This window comes from Chelonia mydas, chromosome 1 (genome assembly GCF_015237465.2).
Source record: "Chelonia mydas isolate rCheMyd1 chromosome 1, rCheMyd1.pri.v2, whole genome shotgun sequence".
Taxonomy (NCBI): domain Eukaryota; kingdom Metazoa; phylum Chordata; order Testudines; family Cheloniidae; genus Chelonia; species Chelonia mydas.
Genome location: NC_057849.1, coordinates 346608570 through 346632998, shown reverse-complemented (window position 1 = coordinate 346632998; position 24429 = coordinate 346608570). Strand labels below are relative to the sequence as shown.

The 24429-nt window shown below is 49.6% G+C and overlaps 2 long non-coding RNA genes across 2 annotated transcripts; one reads left to right on the top strand and one right to left on the bottom strand.

Annotated features, from left to right (window-relative positions):
* The first annotated feature begins 7569 nt into the window (after nt 1-7569).
* Nucleotides 7570-23527, top strand: LOC122461601. Its single transcript, XR_006283603.1, has 3 exons — nt 7570-7609; nt 12561-12650; nt 23250-23527. It is a non-coding gene; the product is annotated as an uncharacterized LOC122461601 (long non-coding RNA).
* Nucleotides 20192-24429, bottom strand: LOC122461602. The gene is made up of 3 exons (XR_006283607.1): nt 24420-24429; nt 22987-22989; nt 20192-20453 (listed from the first exon to the last, which is right to left on the bottom strand). It is a non-coding gene; the product is annotated as an uncharacterized LOC122461602 (long non-coding RNA).

Here is a 24429-nt window from a genome sequence, read left to right as displayed (position 1 = left end):
GAGAGGGGCCACTGAGGGTAAGAGGGGGGTGTGCCTGTGGGGCCCATGACTTTTCTGCACCCTCTCCAATTTTTCAACATCCTTTTAAACATACGGAACACAGGACTGGTTGCAATATCAGCCTCACCAGTGCCATATAGAGAGTAAAACACTCTCCTTGCTTCTACCCACTACTCCCCTGTTCATACACCTAAGGGTTGCCTTAGCCCCTTTTGCCACAGCAGCACCCTGGGAGCTTGAGTTGAGTTGCTTGTCTGCTATGGCCCCTAAATCCCTTTAGAGTCTCTGCTTTCCAGGACACAGGCCCCCATGCTCTAGGTGTGGCTGGCAGTCCTTGTACCTAGATATATGAATTTGCATTTGACCCATTTTGTTTGAATGGGCCCAGCTTACCAAACAATCCAGATCACTTTGTATGACTGCCATGTCCTCATCAATATTCACCACACGGACAATCTCCGTGTCATTCACAAGTTTTATCAGCTCCTGCCTCATACTGAGAAAGCAGGAAGATCAGCCAGTTATCTCAAGTGCCTATACACAAATGCAAGAAGCCTGGGAAACAAGCAGGGAGAACTGGAAGTCCTGGCACAGTCAAGGAATTAGGATGTGATTGGAATAACAGAGACTTGCTGGGATAACTCATATGACTTGAGTACTGTCATGGATGGATATAAACTGTTCAGGAAGGACAGGCAGGGCAGAAAAGGTGGGGGAGTTGCATTGTATGTAAGGGAGCAGTATGACTGTTCAGAGCTCCGGTATGAAACTGCAGAAAAACCTGAGTGTCTCTGGATTAAGTTTAGAAGTGTGAGCAACAAGGGTGATGTCGTGGTGGGAGTCTGCTATAGACCACCTGACCAGGGGGATGAGGTGGACGAGGCTTTCTTCAGGCAACTGAGGGAAGTTACTAGATCGCAGGCCCTGGTTCTCATGGGAGACTTCAATCACCCTGATATCTGCTGGGAAAGCAATACAGCGGTGCACAGACAATCCAAGAAGTTTTTGGAAAGCGTAGGGGACAATTTCCTGGTGCAAGTGCTGGAGGAACCGACTAGGGGCAGAACTCTTCTTGACCTGCTGCTCACAAACTGGGAAGAATTAGTAGGGGAAGCAAAAGTGGAGGGGAACCTGGGAGGCAGTGACCATGAGACGGTCGAGTTCAGGATCCTGACACAGGGAAGAAAGGAGAGCAGCAGAATACAGACCCTGGACTTCAGAAAAGCAGACTTTGACTCCCTCAGGGAACTGATAGGCAGGATCCCCTGGGAGAATAACATGAGGGGGAAAGGAGTCCAGGAGAGTTGGCTGTATTTTAAAGAATCCTTATAGAGGTTACAGGGACAAACCATCATGATGTGTAGAAAGAATAGTAAATATGGCAGGCGACCAGCTTGGCTTAACAGTGAAATCCTTGCTGATCTAAAACACAAAAAAGAAGCTTACAAGAAGCGGAAGATTGGACAAATGACCACAGAAGAGTATAAAAATATTGCTCGGGCATGCAGGAGTGAAATCAGGAAGGCCAAATCCCACCTGGAGTTGCAGCTAGCAAGAGATGTTAAGAGTAACAAGAAGGGTTTCTTCAGGTATGTTAGCAACAAGAAGAAAGTCAAGGAAAGTGTGGGCCCCTTACTGAATGAGGGAGGCAACCTAGTGACAGAGGATGTGGAAAAAGCTAATGTACTCAATGCTTTTTTTGCCTCTGTCTTCACGAACAAGGTCAGCTCCCAGACGGCTGCACTGGGCAGCACAGCATGGGGAGGAGGTGACCAGCCCTCTGTGGAGAAAGAAGTGGTTCGGGACTATTTAGAAAAGCTGGACGAGCACAAGTCCATGGGGCCGGATGCGCTGCATCCGAGAGTGCTAAAGGAGTTGGCGGCTGTGATTGCAGAGCCATTGGCCATTAGCTTTGAAAACTCATGGCGATCCGGGGAAGTCCCGGACGACTGGAAAAAGGCTTATGTAGTGCCCATCTTTAAAAAAGGGAAGAATTAGGATCCTGGGAACTACAGGCCAGTCAGCCTCACCTCAGTCCCTGGAAAAATCATGGAGCAGGTCCTCAAGGAATCAATTCTGAAGCACTTAGAGGAGAGGAAAGTGATCAGGAACAGGCAGCATGGATTCACCAAGGGAAAGTCATGCCTGACTAATCTAATTGCCTTCTATGACGAGATAACTGGCTCTGTGGATGAGGGGAAAGCAGTGGACGTCTTGTTCCTGGACTTTAGCAAAGCTTTTGACATGGTCTCCCACAGTATTCTTGCCAGAAAGTTAAAGAAGTATGGGCTGGATGAATGCACTATAAGGTGGGTAGAAAGCTGGCTAGATCATTGGGCTCAACGAGTAGTGATCAATGGCTCCGTGTCTAGTTGGCAGCCGGTGTCAAGTGGAGTGCCCCAAGGGTCGGTCCTGGGGCCGGTTTTGTTCAATATCTGCATAAATGATCTGGAGGATGGTGTGGATTGCACCCTCAGCAAGTTTGCAGGTGACACTAAACTGAGAGGAGAGGTAGATACGCTGGAGGGCAGGGATAGGATACAGAGGGACCTAGACAAATTAGAGGATTGGGCCAAAAGAAATCTGATGAGGTTCAACAAGGACAAGTGCAGAGTCCTGCACTTAGGACGGAAGAATCCCATGCACCGCTACAGACTAGGGACCGAATGGCTAGGCAGCAGTTCTGCGGAAAAGGACCTAGGGGTGACAGTGGACGAGAAGCTGGATATGAGTCAACAGTGTGCCCTTGTTGCCAAGAAGGCCAATGGCATTTTGTGCTGTATAGGTAGGGGCATTGCCAGCAGAGCAAGGGATGTGATTATTCCCCTCTATTCGACATTGGTGAGGCCTCATCTGGAGTACTGTGTCCAGTTTTGGGCCCCACACTACAAGAAGGATGTGGAAAAATTGGAAAGCGTCCAGCGGAGGGCAACAAAAATGATTAGGGGGCTAGAACACATGACTTATGAGGAGAGGCTGAGGGAACTGGGATTGTTTAGTCTGCGGAAGAGAAGAATGAGGGGGGATTTGATAGCTGCTTTCAACTACCTGAAAGGGGGTTCCAAAGAGGATGGCTCTAGACTGTTCTCAGTGGTAGCAGATGACAGAACAAGGAGTAATGGTCTCAAGTTGCAGTGGGGGAGATTTAGGTTGGATATTAGGAAAAACTTTCTCACTAGGAGGGTGGTGAAACACTGGAATGCGTTACCTAGGGAGGTGGTGGAATCTCCTTCCTTAGAAGTTTTTAAGGTCAGGCTTGACAAAGCCCTGGCTGGGATGATTTAGTTGGGGATCGGTCCTGCTTTGAGCAGGGGGTTGGACTAGATGACCTCCTGAGGTCCCTTCCAACCCTGATATTCTATGATTCTAAGAGATAACATGATTATGGTCTGTAAGTACATAAGAATGGCCACACTGGGTCAGTCTGTTTCCCAGGGTTTTCAGAACCCACAGTAGTGATTACTTAACTGTTTCACTCCAGGCGGTGTCAAGAATAAATCAATGGGAACACAGCAATTCTGTCTCATAAAAAGATTAAAGAAAGTAAGCGTGCTCTATCTAAAACTGCAGTTTCTTAGATTTAAGCACGCACAGACATAAGCTATAGGTTCAGAACATCCCAGATATCTACCTAAAATCTGCCACGATATTGAGTAATTAACAGTGGGTACATAATGTCCAGTTTCTCACCCACCAGGGAGAAAAGGTCTCAGGAAAACCCTCTTCCAAGATGGCTTCAGAGGACTGCTCCAAAGTACACTGCATTAGCTAGTCTGTTATAACTAATTTCTTCAAGACACATTGATCATAATGACCCCTATTGGCTCATCACTTTTCCTAACTTTCAATGAACTACTTATCAACAAACATTCCTAACAATCTTAATTATAATACTTCTATATCAAGGGCACCCAGATTCAAGGTTCTCATCCACCAAGGTTTTCATTCTCAATTGCTGACTTTTCTTTCCCCTCCTCCCATAGTGATTAGCAGAAATTGCCAGCTAGTTTTGACTTTGCCTCTAAAAGTTTGCTTTCAAATGAACACTCTGCTATGTGGTGTTCTAGTTTATTAATTCATGGTGGCTGAGTACACATGATATAGTTGCAATTAGCTTACTCACATTCTGGGGTACACACACTGCTCAAATCCAGGGCAGCAAGACCATCTAGCCCAGTGTCCTGTCTTCCAACACTGGCCAGTGCCAGATGCTTCAGAGGGAATAAACAGAACAGGCCAATTATCAAGTGATCCATCGCCTGTCGTCCACTCCCAGCTTCTGGCAAACAGAGGCTAAGGACACTTCAGAGCATGGTTTTGCATCCCTGCCCATCCTGGCTAATAGCTAGGGCCCTACCAAATTCAGGGTCCATTTTGGTCAATTTCATGGTCATAGGATTTTTAAAATCGTAAATTTCACGATTTCAGCTATTTAAATCTGAAATTTCAGGGTGTTGTAATCGTAGGGTCCTGACCCGAAAAGGAGTTGAGGGGTGGGGGGGTCACAAGGTTATTGTCGGGGGGCTGTGTTACTGCCGCCCTTCCTTCTGCGCTGCTGTTGGCAGGTGCATGGCCATCAGCGCTGGGCAGCCGGAGAGCGGCGGCTGCGGGCCAGGAGCCAGCTCTGAGGGCAGAGCCGTCACCAGCAGCGGGGCAGAAGGAAGGGTGGCCTGGTCTGGTATCGCCGCCCTTCCTTCTGCCCTGCTGCTGGTGGGGTGCTGCCTGCAGAGCCAACCGCTGCCACCCTGCATCTGCCCAGCGCTGAATGCAGTGCACAAGTAAGGGTGGCAATACTGTGACCCCCCCAAAATTATCTTGCGACACCCCCCCCACACACACACACACACACCCTCCTTTTGTGTCAGGATCCACAGTTTGAGAAACACTGGTTTCCCCCGTTAAAACTGTACAGTATAGAGTAAAAGCACACACAAGACCGGATTTCATGGGGAGACACCAGATTTCATGGTCCATGATGCATTTTCCATGGCCATAAATTTGGTAGGGCCCTACTCATAGCTATTGACGGACCAGTCCTCCATGAATTTATCTAGTTCTTTTTTTAACCCCATTATAGTTTTGTCTTTCACAGCATCCCCTGGCAATGAGTTCCCCAGGCTCCCAGTGTGTTGTGTGAAGAAATACTTCCTTTGTTTGTTTTAAATCTGCTGCCTATGAATTTAATTGGGTGGCCCCTAGTTCTTGTGTTATGAGGAGTAAATAGCACTTACTTTCTCCACCCCAGTCGTGATCTTATAGACCGCAATCCTATCCTCCCTGAGTCTCTTTTCCAAGCTGAACAGTCCCAGTCTTATTAATCTGTCCTCATACGGCAGCCGTTCCATACCCCTAATCATTTGTGTTTCCCTTTTCTGAACCTTTTTCAGTTCCAATGTATCTTTTTTGAAATGAGGTGACCATCTGCATGCACTATTCAAGGTGTGGGCATTCCATGGATTTATATAGAGGCTGTCACGGAGTCCCTGGGCCATGCTCTGAAACTGCTCCCCATGAAGCCAGTCAGGACTCTGGGGAAGTCTCCTTTCTGGGAGCAGTCTGTCTGCAGGACACACAGCTCACCCGGCTTCCACCTTCCTGGGTCTGAGCTCGGAGCATTCAGCCTCCTCTGCCCCTCCGTGTGCTTCCCACAGCGAGTCCACTCAGGCGGGGCTCCTCGTGACCCAACTCCGCAGTCAGACGGGACTCTCAGCCAGCCAGTAAAACAGAGGTTTATTAGACGACAGGAACATGGTCTAAAACAGAGCTTGTAGGTGCAGAGAACCGGACCCCTCTGCTGGGTCCATTTTGGGGGGCAGTGAGCCAGACAACCCCGTCTGCACTTCACTCCGTGTCCCAGCCAGCCCCAAACCGAAACTCTCTCCAGCCCCTCCTTCTCTGGGCTTTGTCCCTTTCCCGGGCCAGGAGGTCACCGGATTCCTTTGTTCTCCAACCCTTTAGCTCTCACCTTGCAGGGGGGAAGGGCCCAGGCCATCAATTGCCAGGAAACAGGGTGTCGGCCATTCTCTGTGTCCAGACCCCTGCACACACCTGCCCTCTAGGGCTCTGCAACCATCATACACCGTTACCCCACCCCCTAGAGACTTAAGAACTGCCTAGGGGAAACTGAGGCACCCCCACACTATTCAGAGGAAACATTAAGAACAGTCCCACTTCGTCACAGAGGCAACATGATATTTTCTGTCTGTCTTATTATCTATCCCTTTCTTAATGATCCCCAAAATTCTGTTTGCTTTTTTGGCTGCTGTTACACATTGAGTGGATGTTTTCAGAGAACTATCCACAATGACACCACGATCTCTTTCTTGAGTGGTAACAGCTAATTCAGACCCCATCATTGTATATGTATAGTTGGGATTATGCTTTCCAATGTGCAATGCTTCGCATTTATCAACATTAAATTTCACCTGCCATTTTGTTGCCGTTACCCAGTTTTGAGAGATCCTTTCGGAGCTCTTCGCAGTCTGCCTGGGACTTAACTATCTTGTAGTTTTGCAGCTGCAAATTTTGCCACCTCACTGGTTACCCCTTTTTCCAGATCATTTTATTTGGGGTATACATTTAATCTGAGCCTCTATCGTGTTTTTAAGAAAGTTTAAATGCAGCTTGCAGGCATTTCACTTTTGTGACTGTACCTTTTAATTTCCATTTAACTAGCTTCTTTATTTTTGTGTAATTCCCATTTTTGAAGTTAAATGCAACTGTGGTGGGTTTCTTTGGTATTCCCCCCCCCCCAACTGGGATATTAAATTTAATTACATTATGGTTACTATTACAGGGTGTTCATCTGTATTCACCTCTTGGAACAGATTTTGTGCTCCACTTAGGACTAAATCAAGAACTTCCTCTCCTGTTGTGGGTTCCAGGAGTAACAGCTCCAAGAAGCCGTCATTTATGGTGTCTAGAAAATGTATCTCTGCATCCCATCCTGAGGTGACATGTGCCCAATCAATATGAGGATAGTTGAAAACCCCAGCAATGCCCCTCTGCCATGTACATTGGCCAAACCGGACAGTCTCTACGCAAAAGAATAAATGGACACAAATCAGACATCGAGAATTGTAACACTCAAAAACCAGTCGGAGAACACTTCAATCTCCCTGGACACTCAATAACAGACTGAAAAGTGGCAATTCTTCAACAAAAAACATCAAAAACAGACTCCAACGAGAAACTGCAGAACTGGAATTAATTTGCAAACTGGACACCATCAAATTAGGCCTGAATAAAGACTGGGAGTGGCTGGGTCACTACAAAAAGTAATTTTCCCTCTGCTGATATTCACACCTTCTTGTCAACTGTTGGAAATGGGCCACTGTGATACAGCATGGCCAGAGGGCAGCAGGAGAGAGTCAGAAGGGAATCCACTTATTCCCTGCAGAGGGAAGAAAGTTTGCTATAAATTAATTAAAGTACCTGAAGCCAATTAAAGCACCTGAAGCCAGTCACCTGATAAAAACCCCCTGCTTCAATCAGCCAGGGGAAGGAGTTGAAGCAGAGTGGATTGGTGCTGGAGCAGAAAGCAGTTTGGAGGGAAGCAGAGAAGAGTTTGGAGAAGTGCTGAGGTGGGCTAAGAAGACCAAGACCCTAGGTAAAGGGACACCTGGTTAGTGCAGAGGGAGGGCAGGAAGCCCCACAAGGTGAAGGGCCGGAGAGGGAAGTAGCCCAGGGGAAGGAACCGCTAGTTCAAGTGGTTTATGGCTATCCCTAGGGCCCCTGGGCTGGGACCCGGAGTAGAGGGTGGGCCCGGGTCCCTCCCTCTCCACTCCCCTCCTCTAGGACACTAGTGGGGCAGTTAATTCCCCAGTTCAGGGGCAAGAAATGGTGCCCTGAATCCCCGCACAGAAGAGAAAGTGCGAGACCCATTATGGTAGTGCTGGCAATTTGCCACACCACCTTGATTACCTTGACCTCGTTAGCACTATAAAGGTAATTTTCCCTCCCTTGGTATTCACCCCTTCTTGTCAATTGTTGAGAATAGGCCACTTCCACCTTAATTGAATTGGCTCGTTAGCACTGACCCCCTCCCCCCCCCCCCCCCGACACACACTTGGTAAAGCAACACTCATCTTTTCATGTGCTATACTATATGTATTCTACTTACTGTATTTTTCACTCCATGCATATGATGAAGTGGGTTCTAGCCCACAAAAACTTGTGCCCAAATAAATTTGTTAGTCTCTAAGGTGCCACAAGGACTCCTTGTTGTTTTTGCTGATACAGACTAACATGGCTACCCCCCTGAAACCTGTATTTTTGTAGCCTCTCTAATCTCCTGGAGCATTTCACAGTCACCATCGTGGTCAGTAATATATAACCCTACTGCTGTATTCTTATTATTGAAGCATGGAATTTCTATCCATAGAGATTCTATGGTACAGTTTGGTTCATCTAAAATTTTTACTTCATTTGACTCTATGCTTTCTTTCACATACAGTGCCACTCCCCCACCAGCACGACCTGTTCTGTCCTCCTTATTTATTTGTACCCTGGTATTATCATGTCCCATTGATTATTTTTGTTCCACCAAGTTTCTATAATGCCTGGTATATCGGTATCCTCATTTAATATGAGGCACATGAGTTCAGACATCTTAATATTTTGATCTCTAGCATTTGTATACAAGCACTTCTAAAATTTGTCACTTTTTGGCTGTCTGCCATTATGTGATGTAATTGAATGGGACTCTCTTTTTTTTTTTATTTGTCTGTTTCTCTTCACTTCCTACCAGTACTTCATGAACTTCTATCCTCTCCTCTTTACTAGGACATAGAGATTCCCCATTAACCGTTCCTACATGGGGGAGAAGATTTCAGAGGTATAAGATGTATAGACATTGAAATATGCCTTAGAAATTGTGACATTCTATATCTTGGGGGAGCGTACTGTAACCCCATATTCCTCATTTTCATATAATCATGATCTTACCTACAAGGCATGCCTTATATATATCAGGGGAAAGGTTATGACCTGCTGAAAGTCATGTCTCTGTCCATAGATGTCTATCATTAATGCATATAAAGTTATGAGAATTGTGTTGTACGGTGGTCACTAAAACATGCTGTAAGTTGGGGAATCAGCCAGATACTAGCTCCCCAAAGGCAACAGCAAGGAAAGTCACCAACTCCTGGGCAGGGTGTGAAACAACCACCAACAGCCATTGTCCAGCCAGGGAGTAACAATGCAATGACTCACCTGCATGAGGCCACGCCAGGGGAATTGCTTAACCTTGCCTGGAGAGACTCGGCAATGGCCCCAGACATGACTGGACTTGTGCTCCCCAAGCACATGGACTGAGGGTATAAAACAGGCAGAGTGGACACATACTGGGCCCTTCTCCTGCCCCCACCTTTGCCGCAAGCAACCAGGACACTCAGAAGACAAGACTCCAACAAAGGAGATTGGCCCAGGTTTAAGGAAAAGACTTGTATACTATGGACTGCAATATCCAGTGCGGTGAGAAAAACTGCTTAATCTAGATGTTGCCCAGTCTAATAGGGTTGAGAGTTTAGACTGTGGGCTTATATTTTATTTTGGAAACCACTTTGACTTTTTCCCCTATCACTTATATTCACTTAAAATCTATCTTTGTAGTTAATAAATTTGCTTTTTTTTATTCTACCTGAAGCAGTGCATTTGGTTTGAAGCATGTCAGAGTCTCACCTTGGGATAACAAGCCTGGTACATAACCTTTCCCCTGGTACCTTACAAGGCATGCTTTATATGTAAGATCACAATTATATGAAAATGAGGAATATGGGGGTGACAGTACATTCACCCAAGGTATAGAATGTCACACCTCCCCTGTTAGTTTACTGCAAGAGGGTTAGTCACTGCGTAGCTCAAAGGCAGTTTGTGTTATAGTTCTCTGGGCACGTAATCAGCAGCCAGGTGATTTGCCTCAGCCTCTCACCCCACCATAAATGTCTCCCCCTTACTCTCACAGATATTGTGGAGCACACAGCAAGCAGTAATAACAATGGGAATATTGGTTTCACTGAGGTCTAACTGAGTAAGTAAACTGCGCCAGCGTGCTTTTAAAAGCCCAAATGCACATTTTACCACCATTCTGCACTTGGTCAGCCTGTAGTTGAACAGCTCCTGACTACTGTCCAGGCTGCCTGTGTATGGCTTCATGAGCCATGGCATTAAGGGGTAGGCTGGGTCCCCAAGGATAACTATAGGCATTTCAACATCCCCAACAGTAATTTTCTGGTCTGGACAGTAAGTCCTTTGCTGCAGCTTTCAAAACAGACCAGTGTTCCTGAAGATGCGAGCGTCATGTACCTTTCCCGGCCATCCCACGTTGATGTTGGTGAAATGTCCCTTGTGATCCACCAGTGCTTGCAGCACCATTGAAAAGTGCCCCTTGCGGTTTATGTACTTGCTGCCTTGGTGCTCCGGTGCCAAGATAGGGATATGCGTTCCATCTATCGCCCCACCACAGTTAGGGAATCCCATTGCAGCAAAGCCATCCACTATGACCTGCACATTTCCCAGGGTCACTACCCTTGATATCAGCAGCTCAGTGATAGCGTGGGCTACTTGCATCACAGCAGCCCCCACAGTAGATTTGCCCACTCCAAATTGATTACCAACTGACCGGTAGCTGTCTGGCATTGCAAGCTTCCACAGGGCTATTGCCACTCGCTTCTCAACTGTGAGGGCTGCTCTCTTCTTGGTATTCTTGCTCTTCAGGGCAGGGGAAAGCAAGTCACAAAGTTCCATGAAAGTGCCCTTACGCATGTGAAAGTTTTGCAGCCACTGGGAATCATCCCAGACCTGCAACGCTATGCAGTCCCACCAGTCTGTGCTTGTTTCCTGGGTCCAGAATTGGCGTTCCACAGCATGGACCTGCCCAACTGACACCATGATGTGCACATTGCAGGGGCCCATACTTTGTGAGAAGTCTGTCCATGTCCTCATCGCTCTCGTCACCGCGCTGATGTCGCCTCCTCCTCACCTGGTTTCGCTTTTCTTGCAGGTTATGGTTCTGCATATCCTGCTGGATAACACGCGCGGTGTTTATAGGCTTATAATTGCTGCGGTGATCTGAGCGGGCTCCATGTTCCCAGTGCTATGGCGTCTGCGCTGAAAAAAGGCGCAAAACGATTGTCTGCCGTTACTCTGACGGAGGGAGGGGCGACTGACAACATGGCTTACAGGGTTGGCTTACAGGGAATTAAAATCAACAAAGGGGGTGGCTTTGCATTAAGGAGAAACAGAATGGCCCCCTCAAGGATAGAACTCAAAACCCTGGGTTTAGCAGGCCGTTGATTTCATGGAGGGAGGGAGGAGAAAATGAATACAAAACAAATCTGGTCTATTTCTTGTTTTGATCCACTTCATCTATCTTTATACACCTTGCTGGCAGCAGACTGTGCAGTACGACCGCTGGCCATCGTCATCTCCTGGGTGCTCGGCAGAAGACGGTGCAGTACGACCGCTAGCCATCGTCATCTCCTGGCTGCTCATTAGAAGACAGTGCAGTAGGACTGCCAGTAGGACTGAATCGCCATGAAACGAAACTTAAAAGGGAAATGACCTGGCTGAGTCACTGCCATGTTTGCCCAGGCGCCCCTGACCTCACCGAGGTCGGTTAAAAGAGCACCCAGGACTACGGCGTCGATGGCGACCAGTCATACTGCACTGTCTGCTGCCAACAGGCAATGAGTGGCTGCTGTGTAGCAATGCAGTACCACGTCTGCCAGCACCCAGGAGATGTACGGTGATGGTTAGCTAAGCGGGCTCCATGCTTGCCATGGTATGGCATCTGCTCGGGTAACCCAGGAAAAAAGGCGCGAAACAATTGTCTGCCGTTGCTTTCACGGAGGGAGGGAGGGAAAGGGGGCCTGACAATATGTACCTAGAACGACCCGCAACAATGTTTTTTGCCCCATCAGGCACTGGGATTTCTACCCAGAATTCAAATGGGTGGTGGGAACTGTGGGATAGCTACCCACAGTGCAACGCTCCGGAAGCCGACGGTTGCCTCGGGAGTGTGTCCACAGTACGCCGACTAAATTCCGGATAAATGCACTAAGACCATTTGTGTGCGGGCACACACAATCGACTATATAAAAACGCTTTCTACAAAACCGACCTCTATAAATTCAACCTAATTTCATAGTGTAGACATACCCTTTGTTCAGCGCAAGCTTGACATTACTTTTAATCACAGATGGGTCACTACAAAAACTAATTTCCCCCTGCTGATACTCTCACCTTCTTGTCAACTGTTTGAAATGGGCCACCTTGATTACACTGGCCTCATTAGCACGACAAAAGTGATTTCCACCCCTTCCTGTCAACTGTTGAGAACAGGCCACTTCCAGCTTAATTGAATTGACTCTTTAGCACCGATCCCCCACTTGGTAAGGCAACTCCCATCTTTTCATGTGCTGTGTATTTATACCTCCCTACTGTATTTTCCACTCCATGCATCTGATGAAGTGGGTTTTAGCCCATGAAAGCTTATGCCCAAATAAATTTGTTAGTCTCTAAGGTGCCATAAGGACTCCTCATTGTCTTTGCTGTTACAGACTAACATGGCTACCACTCTGAAACCTGAACCCACACAGAAGCTGCAGACTCCAGAAACATGACTGGTTGTGAGGAGCAGTCTGAGCCTGGTGAGTCATTGGAGATAATGCCCTGGAAATCCTAGCTATCCAACCAATCCACAGACAAGGGTCTAACCAGGTTACCCCAAGGCAGGCTCCTAATGAAGACAACTACTTCAGTCTGCTCAATGTCGCTTCTTTGTTGGGGCTACTCCCAGCTACCTGGTAGTTCTGACAGTCTGTTCCTACTCCAGCCACGGCCAGTGACCTGGCTGTCCTGACACTGACACCCAGACCAGCCGTGTGGAAATGACTCTCCCCATTCTAGGGCTACGGGACTAAGGAGTTCTGATGGGATTTCATTGCAAAGATCACATCACTATTCCCGTCCTTTAATATATATATAACTTCTGTTTATCTTGTTGAGTAGTGAGACATCAAGGGACCATATTCTGACCTTTCACTAACTAATGCTGTATGCATTCCCTCCTTTCTGGGTCCAAGCAAACTAGCCTGAGAGAGATTTTAGCTATAACTTGACGCAATTGGCTTTGAGCAGAGAGTCTTTATTTAATCTCTGGGCAGGGGCACTGGAACAATGTGTACAGTGGGGGTGCTGAGACCCACTGAACCAAACTGTAAACTCTGGATATAAGGGAAACCACTTCAAGTGAGGGGGTGCGGCAGCCCCCCCAGCACCTATGCCTCTGGGGTGTCAGAGCCCCTCACGACTCCATTCCCTTAACTAAACAGCACAGAGCCTCCCCTCTGGGCCTGGCAGCACTGTGGGCAGTAGGGGGCAGGGGTGTGCATGGGTTTGGGTGTGCATAGATTTGTGTGTGCGCACATGTGTGTATGTGGGCGTGTGCGGGTGTTGGTTTGTGTGTACCCATCTATGCTGCGTGTTTCTGAAGCTTATGAGGAGTGCTAGTGATAATGCAAGATGCAGGCCTGTGTTTTCGCCAGAGATAGAACTTTGGGTCTTGTTTGCCCCTTTGATTTTAGATACTCTTGTATCTTATACTAATATGTGTGAACAAAGGACAAAGACACTGTGGGTGTTGCTTCTGCCTGGGGACAGGCATTTGTACCTTATGGTATGGGACCCTTCTGAGGGCCCTAAATGCCAACTGTACCTTCTCCTCTCTCCACGGTGGAATATCAGAGCTAATTTTGATTCCATTAGGAGTCTAGTCACAGGCTGCTGAGCTGAATTCACTTTGGGCCAATGGTGCACCAGCCCTGAGGCTCCCCTCCTACAAGCTGAAATCACTAAAGAGCTAGACGGGTTTGTCAGTATAATGGGAAGAGATAAGGGACAAGGGCTAAAGTGTTACTAGGTATGGTGGGAGTGTAATATACGAGCAGACACTGGAAGGCTGCCTGGCCCCTCTCTCACACCACGGTCAAGCCACCAGTTAGGAGAGATGGGACGGGGGGAGGCATAAGAAACAGTAAAAGCCAAAGAAAAGCCTGGTCTTGACCAGAACCCAACTAACTCCTTACCCCTCCCATGGGATACAAAAGAGATGGGATGAAGACCCCAGGGTCACCACCCTCCAAAGTGGAGCACAACCATAAGTTGTAAGGGGTGTGACTAGGAGCATGCACTGCAGGCATATCTGGGCCTGCTAAGGAGGAGGAGGTGGGAATAAGAAATGGGGACATGGGCAAAGGCTCTGTGGTGTCAGATCTATGGACAAGCTTGCTTGAAACTAACCCCAGTAAACATCACATTGCCTGCACTTTGGACTTCCGGTCCTCTGCTTCCTGTCTGCACGACAAGAACCAGGGGAGGGGGTGAAGGGAAAGCCCCTAACAAAGCTATGCCTCAAACTGGGCCCCGTGGGGTCTGGAGGGAGCAGCTGTGCCAGGTGAGATGCGGGATCCCCAGAGAGCACTAGGACTAGGGGGAAAGCAGCAAGGGCCTGTCCCCCGGGGCACTGGGGCAGTACATCGGAGCTGCCATGGTTCCCTGGATGGTGCACGTGGCACTGAGGCCCTGGCTCCCCTTCTCCAAGCAGCTCCACACGGGGCAGCTTGTTCTGTACCTGGTCAGGTTGCCCATTGTCCCAGGCCACGTACCTGAACCGGCACCATCGGCCCATTCCCAACCTCTGTTCTGTAGGGAGGAGTGTAGTGTAGTGGGGTGGCTGCCCCACTGCTGGAGAAGAGGGGTTAAAAGCAGTCCTGGAGAGGGCTGTGGCTGGGAAAAGCTAGGCTAAGAGGGGAAGCAGTTAAGGCCCAGCTGGCCTTGATAAGAGGCCTGTGGGCTAAAAGCTGAAGGAGTCCCTCTCTAGCTATGGAGAGAGAAGGGCTAGCTGCCTGGGAGTAAGGTACTTGAAGTGGAGCAGTGCTAGGGAAGGGCAAAGGGAGCTGGGGAGCTCCAGCCTGGTAAAACCCCAGGCTGCAGGCCTTGGTGAAGGCCTATGGAGGTACTGGGGTTGCAGAGGTGCAGCCTGGGGTTAGGCAGAGGCAGCTGGTCCAAACCCCCCTTGCTGATAAGTGGCCATTACAGACTGCAGTCTGCCCCAGTGAGCAGGGGCTAGATGGTGACTGGCAGTAGCCACTGAGGCAAGGTGGGTTTAGAGGGTTGGGGTCTCCCCTGGGAGGGGAGACCCAGAGCCTGTGGGGTGCTGCTGGGGCAGAACCCTGAGGTAAAGGGTAGCGGGGTCTAGGAGGGACATGGGGGCCTGCAGCAGGTGAGCCACCGGCCACTAGGAGGCGCTCCAAGGCTGGAAAGGAGCTAATTCCCAGGACGACCAGCAGGAGGCACCACACTGGTGAGTCTCACTTTGCTACAGGGAGGTTCTGGGGATCAGCCATGGCTGTCCTGTAGGGGTGGAGAGGGGAGCGTCTGACAGGCAGTGGCAGGGGGAAGAGCCCTAGACAGGCTGTGAGGAGAGGGGGCAGGCTCAGGTCACAGGCACCCCAGGCCTTGAGGGAGCTATTCAGCAGCAGTTAGCATATACAGGTTGCTTATTCCTGCTCCACTGGGCCAGGCTGTGTCAGCTTCCCCGGTGTCCAGCTCACAGCGAGGCAGGGATGAGAGCGACCTGGCCTGAGCTGGGGCTGGCGAAGTCTGTGCAAAGGCTGGTGGATTGGGGGACAGTCACTACCTGGCTTCGGTCCCTTGTTTTGCGGTGCAGGGTCCTGGTGGCTCCTCGGCTGCTCTGCGACCCCCAAGCAGTAGCCGTGGCCAAGAGCATTTCCCTGTCACTTAGCCAGCTGAGCAGGCAGACCAGGGCCCAGTGATCCCTTGTCAGCACCAGGCGGGATGTGTCTGCCCCTCCCTGAGGGAGCTGCCCCCAGCTAGCACATTGCCGTGTACCCATGCTCCGCACCAGCAGGTGACGCACTTCTGGATGCAACGGAGTTCAATACCAACGGCCTAACCATTGTCAAGTTTCCTGTCGTTGCCCCGGCAAAGGAGAGTTTTCAGGAGGGCTTTGAAGGACAGTGACAGGGCTTGGCGGGTATTAATGAGGAGCTCCTCCCAAGCATGGGGGCTGCGTGGGGGGGAAGCACAAAGCTCTTTCTTAGAACATTTTACAAGTGGGTGATGGAGGCTGACACCATGGGCCGATTGGAGGTCGGAGTCGATAGCGTGAGTGTGGGTGAGAGACGATAGGTAGGGTGGGGTTGATCCTGAAGGGCCTTGCAGCTGATGCTTGATGCTATGTCAAAGGGAAGCCACTGAGCAGTGATCTCCTCAAAGGGCCGGGCTAGGAGAACGATCTTTGCAGCAGCATTCACCTGCAGGAATCGAGACGATGGGAGCCAGGACAAGAGCTCTAGCTCTGTGGATGGATAGAAAAGGCCACGTCTTAGGGACGTAATGCAAAAAAGAATTGTCGGGATTGAGACCTAAACCTCCCTCTAGGGTCTCACAGCTAGGCTGAGTCAAAGATGGCTCTTAGGTTATGGCTCAGCATGACCAGCATGGTGGGGTGGGGCCCCAGGGATTAAGGAAGGAGGTAGTGGGGAGAGTGTGGGGTGGGGGGGAAGAGTAGGAGATCTGTGTAGTCAAGTGGGGCTTGAGCTGATGGCTAGAATTCATGGGGAGCTGTCAGCGGGACAGGCTGAGATTCCCCTTTGAGCAGAAGACGACCGGTCTGGGCACAAAGGTAGATCCGTGAGGTGTCGGCAGAGATGGCGGTTGGGTTGGGGTTTGTGGATGAGTTTACCCAGAGATACGGTGCAGAGGGAGAAGAGAAGGGGATGAAGGACAGAGCCTGTGGAATCCCCATGGAAAGCTGGAGGGCGGATGAGGAGGATCCTCCAAAGGACACATGGAAGGAGCCATTAGAAAGGCAGGAGGAGAACCAGGAGAGGCTGGAGTCAGGGAAGCCAAGGTTTCAAGAAGGGCATGGTTGACTGTGTGGAAAGTGACTGGCCGGGCCCGGAGGGTGGAGGACTGGCTCTGAGCTCTAGCTAGGCAGAGGTCACTAGAGACTTTGGTGCCAGGCCAGTGGTGTCGGTGGGGTGCAAGAGGCAGAGGCTGGACCGGAGAGGGGCTCGGCTGGAAATGGAGGAGAGGAACTCCAGAGAGCGACTGTAGACAGTGCATTCATCGAGCTGAGCGAGACGTAAAGGAAAAGAGTAAGGGGGGGCTGAGAGTGGGTGTGGGGGAGATCAGGGTCACTGGGGTAAGCGGGGGTTACAGCAGGTGAGACACTGCTACGTCTGACTGGGGAGAAGGAGGCGGGAGCTGTGAGATGGGAAGCAAAGGCCGGACGAGGGGAGGGGGAAGGTCACGTTGTATTTTCTCTCGGAAGGGAAAGCTGTGCACTGAACCCTCCCGGAACCACCCCCAAGCAGGCGGCACCGCCGTCCTCCCACGGGAGCCGCTCCTTGCAGTGGGCAGCTCTCCACTCTCCTTGTCCTGCCTGTCCCAAAGGCATCTCCTCCTACAGCAAATCCTGGGAACCCTGGACACTTAAACCAGGAACCGCTAACCTGAGCGAGGGAGAGACCAGACTGGCCAACCAGCTCCACTCCCTAGAAACCACGGCAACCCCTCTGGAAATCACCATCTCCACCTCTGAGTACCCTCACCTGGAAAAGGGAGGGGAGTTTGTCTGAGGGACCTCAGGGTCCAAGGTACTGGAGGGAGGCTGGTGCCTCTTCCATCTCCCTCCCCTGGGGCGGGGTTGAAGCGCTGGGAGGTCTGGATGGGCTGTGTGTCCTTCTGGGATTAGTTCGAGTAGGTGCAGCTGTCTGGGGTCTATTCAGTGAAATTCTGTGTCTCTGTTGAAGTGAGCGCTGGGATTGCCCGGCTAGATCAGCACTGAGGGCCATCCGTGGCTGTTCTAACTCTGGAGAGTCTCGCTATTCGCAGCAGAGTCCGATCCTTTTTGGTATCTAAGTTCTTGCCCTTGGTGAGCCGGGGGCATCTCCTGCAGCAAGCTTGCCCTGATTTCCCAGCAATAAGTCGATATTTAACTCAATAGGCCACCTGAGCTTTACATTCTAAAACATGAAATGGTCTCTTTCTGGCTCAACCCAAGAGCTTCCAGCCAGGCTCTGGAGTTGAGACGAGAAGAGCCCCCCGCCCCAGCTTCACCCAGAACTGGCGTTGGAATGAGCAGCAAGCCCTTTTATCTTGCCTTTTGGGCCCTGATTGGCTTCTGTCTGGCCCTGGCCCTTCTAGTCACTAGAGGACCAGACCTTGTTGGTTCCCTCAACATCTGAGCCTGGGTGGCTGCTCTAGCAGGGGTGCCATTTAGGGGGGTTCCTCCCCTCCGAGTGTCATACAGGAGGTGGGTGAGCTCCCAGGTGGAACTCTTAACCACAGCACAGCGTTAATGGGAATGTAGGCTCTGCAGAGGAGCAGTGCCCCTGGGGCAGGGAGCCAGTGTTTCTTTTACAAACAGAAGCAGGAGGATTACCATACGAAAGGGCTGGTGATTAAGGATCTAGAAGTCTAGCCTGTAAAACAGGAATCCCTGGAGGGGAGGGAGGAGGGTTTGTTTTAGAGAGAACACAGGGGACTCAGGATAAATGCAGCCAAGCCCTCTGAGCCAAGGTTCCATTCAGAAAAGGGGGAGATTTGGAGGTCTGGGTGAAAAGAAGGGGCCAAAAGCAAGGGAAGGGCCAGCAGTGGTACAGAGAGGTTCCCACTCTACCTGTGGCATTTATGTGGCCCCATCACTGTAGTATCTGAGCCTCACAAGGTGTAACCGATTTCTCCTCTCAGCCCCTCGGTGAGGTAGAGCAGTGCTGTTATCCCCATTGTACAGGTGGGGCACTGAGGCACACACAGACTAAAGGCCAGATTTTCAAAGGTATTTAGTCACTTAGTGGGATCTTCAAAAGTGCCTAGAAGGTCAGGTGTTTTGTAAACCCCATTAGATGCCTAGCTGCATCTTTGGGTGCCTAAAATGTTTTGAAACTCTGTCCTTAAGGCACTGGCCTGAGGTCCTACAAGAAGGCCATGCAGGGAGTAAAACTCAGGTCTTTCAGGATTAGCTCCCTACCTATCTCTCTGCTGCCTGCTGTGAAAAGAGGACTCTGATAGCTGGGAGCAAAACCAAGGTGGCCAGTTCTGAGACTCCAGCAAACAATCCCAGGAAGCTGGATGGAGGTCCTGGCTGACAGCATGAAAAGCAGCACAGAGGTCAGGAAGGATGGAGCAGGTGAGATGAGAGGAGATCACTTAACTCCCAAGGGGTGGCAGGTTCGGCCCCAGGCTGGGTTGTACAGCAATGGCTGCTGAGCATTTTTACATTTCAACTGAAAACTATTGTTTGGTCATTTTTTGCTCTGAGCTTGAAGAAAGGAAGGAACGAGAAAGTGTCGTATAAGTATCAGAAGTGTTTAAGCCTCAAATTCTTAGGGTTTTGGTTGTATCCAGGCCAATTCCCAAACAAAGAATAGAAACTGCATCCACAGAGTCCATAAAGTCAATGATTGTTGTCCAGATCTGTATTATTCACTAGACATCGTCTGTGTGCTGGGCACTGTTCAGAATATGCCAGTGAATGCAGTCCCCTAGGGTACGTCTACACTACCAGCTGGATCGGCGGGTAGTGATGGATCGGGGATCGATTTATCGCATCTCGCGTAGACGTGATAAATCGATCGCTCTGCCGTCGACTCCTGACCTCCACCGCAGCGCGAGGCGGAAGCGGAGTCGACGGGGGAGCGGTGGCTGTCGACCCCGCGCCATGAGGACGCCAGGTAAGTCGACCTAAGGTACGTCGACTTCAGCCACGCTATTCTCTTAGGTCGATTTCTCCCCCGCAGCGTAGACCAGGCCTTAAGTCCATGTGTCTAACCTGTGGAGCCCTGGAAAAGACGGCACAAATATTTAAGTATGAAGTGTGTCGTTATTAAGCACATATTAATATCCATGAGCGGAGGCGCTGATGGCAACAGACGTTTTACTGGATTAAGGACTTGAAGATTTGACCCTCCAACTTTCTTTCAAGAGGAAGAGCTGCCTGGAGCTCCTCTGCCCATTCGTTTTCCTTTCCTGCCTGCTGCGGCCCTCAGATACCACGGACGGCCTAACTTTTTATCTCAACTTTAAAAGGTGGAATCTTCTTGGTGTTTGGTTTTAAGTGTTCTGCTGTGAGAACTGCAGCTCAGTCACTGGAGAGTTGTGTTTCGGAGCCTTCGGGGGAGTAACTTGCCTTTAAACAGAAGGGAAAGCATGTTGCCAACTCTCGTGGTTTTGTCATGAGTCTCATGATGAGGATTGCTTTTCCTTAAAGCCCCAGCTCCTGGTGTCAAGTGATATGTGGTGATTTCAGCCTTCCTTCTTAAAGAAAAATAAAGTTTCTTGGCCTTGTGGCTGTGGAGAAAGCTTTGAAATGTGACCCCAGGACACCCGAAAGGCTCAAAAAGCAGAAGGCAAATAGAAAGAACCTTAAATCTGTTGTTTTTTACATGATCTCGTGATTTTAAAGCCAATCTCATGATTTTTGGGGAGCCTAATTCATGATTTTTGAACATTTTTGGGGTTGGCAACGCTGTGGAAGTGACCTGAAAGGGTCAGTTTCCCTCCTGTTCAGGGTCAGTTTCTAGTCTGTTATTTGTAGTGAGAGAACACCTCTAGAGCCCCAGGCAGGTGCAGTATAAACTCACGGGGCCTTGCCCTAGTAGGATGTTTCCAAAGTTAAATGATCTAGTCCATGCTTGGTCAACTGCAAAAAAGTGATAGAAAGTCCTCCAGACTTTTCTACAATTGCTCCAATTGTTGTATTCAAGAGTTAGTAACAAAGTAAGAATATACATTAAAATTTTAAACCTAACCAGTGTCCATTAAGTGACTTCTCACAAGATGTGAGAACATCTTAGTATTCGAAGGGAGTGGGTCTAATATTTATTTATTTCTCTTTTTATATTAAAAAAAAAAAAAAAAAAAAAAAAATAGGAATTAGATCGGGGTGGGCAAACTACGGCCCATGGGCCGGATCCAACCCATCAGTGGTTTGGATCTGGCCCACGGGATTGCCAGCCCCGGACCGGTCCTGGAAGCGGCCCGCACTGCGGCCCCTGTGGGGAGGAGGGGACGGAGGGCTCTGCGCGCTGCCATCGCCTGCAGGCACCGCCCCCCACAGCTCCCATTGGCCAAGAACCGGGAACTGCGGCCAATGGGAGCTTTGGGGGAGGTACCCGCAGGCTACGGCAGCGTGCAAAGCCTTCTCCCCCGCCATCCCCTCAGGGGCCGCAGGGATGTGGTGCCAGCCACTTCTGGGAGCAGCGCGGGGCTAGGGCAGGCAGAGAGCCTGCCTTAGCCCCGTTGCACGCCGCTGCCACTCCGGAGCCCCTCCTGCACCGTGCACCCTAAACCGCTCCTGCACCATGCACCCCTGCCCTGAGTCCCCTGCCACACCCCACACACCTCCTGCACCCCAACCCCTTGCCCTGAGCCCCTTCCTGCACACCACACCCCCTCCCATACCCCAACTCCCTGCCCCAGCCCTACATTCATGGCCCTGCATGCAATTTCCCCACCCAGATGTGGCCCTCAGGCCAAAAAGTTTGTCTACTCCTGAATTAGATACAGTGTTCCTTTCAGCTAATTTCTAAGTTATTATCGGGAGGGGAAAAAAAAAAACCCTAGAGTTTTTTTCAGGTGCCTAAGTAGCCCCTGCAATCATGGTTAAAGTCCTCCTTTCCTCCCCTCCCCCCCGCCCCCAGCAAAATCTGAAATGGTGCCCCAGCGCTCCAGGCCATTCTTGGATGTCTGAACTCACTGTTTGCCCTGGAAAGAACATCTTCTTTGGGCAACAGGGCCTCCATCAGGGGCAGCAGAGGCCTGGTGCACCCCTGCATACCCCTCCTGGGCAAACTGAATGGCCCACACTTAAATCTGAAAACTAGTGTAGAGGGCCAGATCCTCAGCAGGTGTAACCCACCATCAGCCCAGAGCACTTGGCTGCTCACGCTGGCTGGGGAGCAGCCCCATGCATGTGCTTTAGTGTTTGTAACACAGGCGTGAGCTGAGGGGAAATAACTGGCCATTTTCGTCAGGTGTGGCAGGGTTAAACGGCACTTTTCGCATTGGTACACAAGGAAGGATTGAGTTTCTCATGGCTGTTGGGGCGACATGCAAATGCTGAAGCTAAGGGGAGCAGAGTTCCTGTTACCGAAGTAAACTACATTTCACTTCCCCGTCCCCAGGCGCAAGCTCCTTCTCAGCAATGTTCATGCCTCTGGCCCTTCCTCCTGCAGGCACGGCTTTCTTAGGAATTACCTGGCATGAGTCAGCCCAAGTCAGGAGGGAAGCAGGGCTCTTTGGGGGACATAAGGCGTTTCCCTCACCTTCCCCAGTTGTTTCTCCGCATTGGGGTGGGTCGGCCCCCCCTTGGCTTCATCCTTAGAACCCCCCTAATTCCCTCCCGAGGCTGCATGGGAACAGGCTGAATCTGACTTGTAACACTGCTTTATGCTGCAGCCATATTACTGTGGGGCCGGAGCTTTGTCCCCTGTAATCAGCCATGTGTGACCATCTTTTTTTTTTTTTCAACTTCTTCTGCAATACCTTCCCCCCCCCCCCCCCTTTTGATGTGGATATTCGTGAAATCTATAGAGCACTAAATGGGGTCTGGAATACACCCTGGGGGCACTGGATGGGGCCTGGGACACTATTGACTGATGCTTGGAGCAGCTAGTCCTGGAACCCACAAGGGGAGAGGCAGTTCTTGATTTAGTGAAGCCCACAATCTGGTCCAAGAGGCAAATATAGCTGCATTCCTCGGTAATAGCAACCCTAATATAATTAAATTTAACATCCAGTGGTGATGGGGAAGAATGCCAAAGAAACCCACCACAGCAGCATTTCACTTCAGAAAAGGGAACTACACAAAAATGGGGAAGTTAGTTAAATGGAAAATAAAAGGACCAGTCCGAAGGGTGAAATGCCTGCAAACTGCATGGAAGCTTTTTTAAAAACACCCTAATAGAGGCTGGAATTAAATGTATACAATTTTGTTTTTAATTTGGGGTAAGAGGGTCAAAAAAGTGGCACCATGGCTAAACAGGGTAAAAGAGGAGGTTCAAGGCAAAAAGGCATCCTTTAAAAACTGGAAGTCAAATCCTACTGAGGGAAAATAGAAAGGAGCAAATATAAAAACATAATTAGGCAGGCCAAAAAAGAAGTTGAAAAGCAATTAGCAAAAGACTCAAACTAACCACGACTTTTTTAAATTATGTCAGAAGCAGGAAGTCTGACAGACCATCCATGGGGCCGCTGGATGATTGAAGTGCTAATGGACCACTCAAGGAAGACAAGGCTGTTGCGGAGAAGCTAAATGAATTCTTTGCATCCATCCATCTTCACGGCAGAGGATGTGAGGGAGATTCCCACACCTGAGCCATTCTTTTTAGCTGATCGATTTGAAGAACTGTCCCAAACTGAGGGGCCGAGAGAGGAGGTGGTTTTGAAACAAATTGATAAACTAAACAGCAATAAGTCACCAGAACCAGATGGTATTCCCCGAAGAGTTCTGAAGGAACTTGTTAAGGAAAAGTTAGCACATGTGACTCCATTTTGATTTGGGGCCCACCATTGTCTAAAAGCAAGCACATCATGCACCAGGAGGCGTGTTCCTTAGCTACTGCATTCCTGTGAAAATCCTCCTCCTTGTCTCCAGCCTGCCTTGACTCCCAGTATCTGTTCTTTGTCAGTCCCTAAACTCCCTATCTCCTGGCCTTTATTGTGAGGCCTCTCATCCTGATAATAAAGGTTACTGATGCATTGCTTTAGGACCATGCTGTGTAATTAACATACTGGTTTAGCACGAGGAATGCACCAAGCAGGGATAGGTGGTAGATAAGACAAGGGTTTGTTTATTGGCTAAGGTTTCCAATGCACGAGGGCAACATGCTTTGCTAAGAGGTATATAACCTTTGTATAATCTGTATTCGGGCTCCCCTCCTGGCTAGCAGGGGAGCACCACGCTCGAGCGTAATAAACTTAGTGTCTTTTGGGAACTCTGCAGTTGTGGACTTTGTTTATGTGCCTCAGCCTAGATTCGAACTGTGCGTGACCTACCAGGTGTAATTCGCAGCATTTGTGTGTGTGTCCTCTCAGGTATAATTCATAACAAACTCAAATGTGAAATTGCAGAACTACTAACTGTGGTATGAAACTTATCATTTAAATCAGCCTCTGCACCAGATGACTGGGAGATAGCTAAAGAGACACCAATTGATTAAAATTGATTCCAGAGGTGATCCCGGCAATGACAGGCTGGTAAGCCTAACTTCATTATCAGGCAAATTGGTTGAAACTCTAGTAAAGAACACAATTAGCAGACACACAGATGGGCACAATATGTTGGGGAAGAATCAACCCAGCTTTTGTAAAGGGAAATCATGCCTCACCAATCTATTA